Here is a 2825-nt window from a genome sequence, read left to right on the forward strand (position 1 = left end):
TTGGATGTTTTCAAGAACAAAGGACTACAAACAACCAGTCTCAATCACCACCAAAGCTATTCCTAACTTCTTCTTCCTTCCTTAGTTCTTCACTACATCAACCTCTCCCACTTCTTCCAACTCCATCACAAAGACTTTTTGCCTTTCTGAGAAAGCTGAAGGTGGTCAATGGGAGCTCCTTTTCATCTCAAAACTCCTTGACGTGCTCCCCTCTCTCATCTCCTTCCTTTTAATCTTCGTCAATAATAAAGCCCTTCTCCTTTCCAAGGCCGGACCCTCTACTGGGGTGGTTGATCCAAGGATGTGCTGCAATGAGTTCTAATAGACTTGAGAAAGCACATTACTAAATTGTCAGTGAGAGCATCTGTACCTCAGAAATCAGCAATTACTAGCAACAAGGATTCCATTGATCGGTCAGTTGAATAGACTTAAGAAAGTGGGTTTAAACTTAAAAGTATGGTCATTTTAATGGAGCATTCCAGTTGGTGACATCCATGCATCCTCTCAGTGGTGCCCTGTCCCCTTCCAGCTCCAGGAGCCTGGGAAGAGAAGGAGGAAGCAGCTCTGTGGAGTAAGTGGGGGTTAGGGGTTATACAAAGGCCAGAACAAAGCTTATCCAGAATCTCTTGTCTGTAACTGTTTTGCCTGTGGGCAATGTTGGAAATTTTCCTTGCTTCCTGGGCACTATCACAATTGCTCTTAAAATTTTAGAATAATTTGAATCAAAAGATGAAAATAGTAACCAAGGGATAATATGTCTATTACTAACAGTCCCACAAATAATGATGTAAATATGAGCAATGTTTATATTTTGATGTACTTTGGACAAAGGACAAAAAGTGAAACATTTGTAAAAAAAATAAAAGCTACCAAAAGTTTCACAAAGAAGCTGAAAAAGAAAAACGAATTGTATTCTTTACTAACAGCTATGACTGCAAATGGACCAGGCTTAATAAATGTGTCTCAACAGAGAGGACATTCGATGGCAGACTTGGTGGGGTCTGGTGGGTGGTTGGGAATTTTTCAGCATGTCAAATATGCTCATCTTTGAAGGTGGCCTGAACTTCACAAAAATGAACTTAAACATTGAAATACAATCAATGTCCTTTTGACCTAAAATATGATCGTGCCTGTGTGAACCCACATCACTATGAATAAGTTGTATCACCTGGCATTGACTCCACATGACTGATAAGGCAAAGTTCTGCTCCATTTAGTATATTTATGATGTGGAGGGCTGTCCATCCTTGTCCACTGAAGGATATTCAATTTAGCCCACACAGTGTCCGTTGAATAATCATGCACCTTTAGAGACATATTAAAAACTCAGCCATATTAGCTTCATCTGATTTTAACCCTACCAGCACCACTGACTTTCCCAACATTCCTGTGGCTTCCACAGATCAGTCTACCAGCATGTTGACAGGCAGCCACAGCGAAGGACTTTTGCAGATAGCTTTAGTGACCCAGGACAGCAGCAGAGTGAATTTACTATTAAGATGGCTACTTAGCATCATAACAATAATACCACCTGCACTGGAGCTGTAATATACATGCCTAATGTACCTTTCCACCAAAATAGTCACCTTTAGCACCATCTGTCAGTCACCCTGTCCAGGATGTTACTGATCAGTTCCCAATTAGATTGTATTCCAGACTCATTTTCAATCAACCTGTTCCTGAATGTTGGTGTTCAATCGCCTACTTTGAAATGGACATTCAGGGAGGAGAGATATTTAAAGTTCCTTCCAGCTGCCCAGTCGTTACTGTCGGTGGCGATGTGGAGCAGGTGTCTGGAGGAGACCACTTTTGCTTGGGTCAACTCTCCATTGTTCACAGGATTGAAGCTGTCGAAAGAACGAGGCTGCACATAGGCAAGGGTGTGCTGTTAGACTGTATAAGTGATGTTTGGGCAGGGTGCCTCAGTGATCATGTGGTGTTTGTGCAGGGGTACTACTGAGACAGAGAAACTGGCCAAACATCAGGAGAAGCTGTTCATAAGATTTATCCCAGTGGATGTATTAAGGCGTTTGATTTACAGCAATGCCATTGTCAGACCCAGTACCCGGCTGCCATAGTGCAAGCTGCAGCAGCTGCTCAGGCCAGAACAAGAGTAGGAAATCTACTTGGACTAGGTTTAGTATGGGGAATGGCCCCCGCTATCAGTCTGTAGCTGTTTCTGGGACTGGTGTGGATGGCCTATGACAATTCTGCATGCTCAGGATGAGTTTTATAAAAGCTGGGGACCTGATGATCTGGGACAGAAATGCCTTGCTGTATTGAGGTCCTCCAACTCCTTGATGAAATACTATACTCATTGCAGGTCCACAGCTGGTAGACTGAGATTCCTATGCTGTGGTCATCTGTCAGGATGGTGGATTGTAAACTACGATCCTGTTTACAACCCCAAGATAAAGTTTACTTTTGCCCTGCTTGACCTTTTCATATCAGAAAACTGATTTTAAAATCTGCCCTTCATTTAGGAACTCATTCGGATATGAGCCATGACTTACAACTTGGAACAGAGGGGTACCCATCCAGATGAAGCCCTCGGCAGCTTTCCGGTGATGGAAAATGTAACTTTCATTACACACTAGATCCTTCTAGACATTACTTATACTTACACACACAGACATGCGTGTGTGTATCTGTGTATAGTCTTTATTCCACAGAATAAATCCAATATTGCTTATGTTTAAATTCAGAGAAAGTTCTCCAAGATAATTCCACACTATCTTATTCTTATGTGAGTGATTGCTCTTAATCATGTATCTTAATCAAGAATACTGTGCCATATGGGTGAATCAATATTGTTGGAGGTTTTT

The 2825-nt window shown here is 41.9% G+C and overlaps 1 pseudogene; it reads left to right on the plus strand.

Moving 5' to 3' along the window:
- Window positions 1–494: 494 nt before the first annotated feature.
- On the plus strand, window positions 495–2338 carry LOC127542796 (mothers against decapentaplegic homolog 4-like; annotated as a pseudogene).
- Window positions 2339–2825: the final 487 nt, after the last annotated feature.

The sequence above is a fragment of the Antechinus flavipes genome, chromosome X (assembly GCF_016432865.1).
Source record: "Antechinus flavipes isolate AdamAnt ecotype Samford, QLD, Australia chromosome X, AdamAnt_v2, whole genome shotgun sequence".
Classification (NCBI taxonomy): Eukaryota; Metazoa; Chordata; class Mammalia; order Dasyuromorphia; family Dasyuridae; genus Antechinus; species Antechinus flavipes.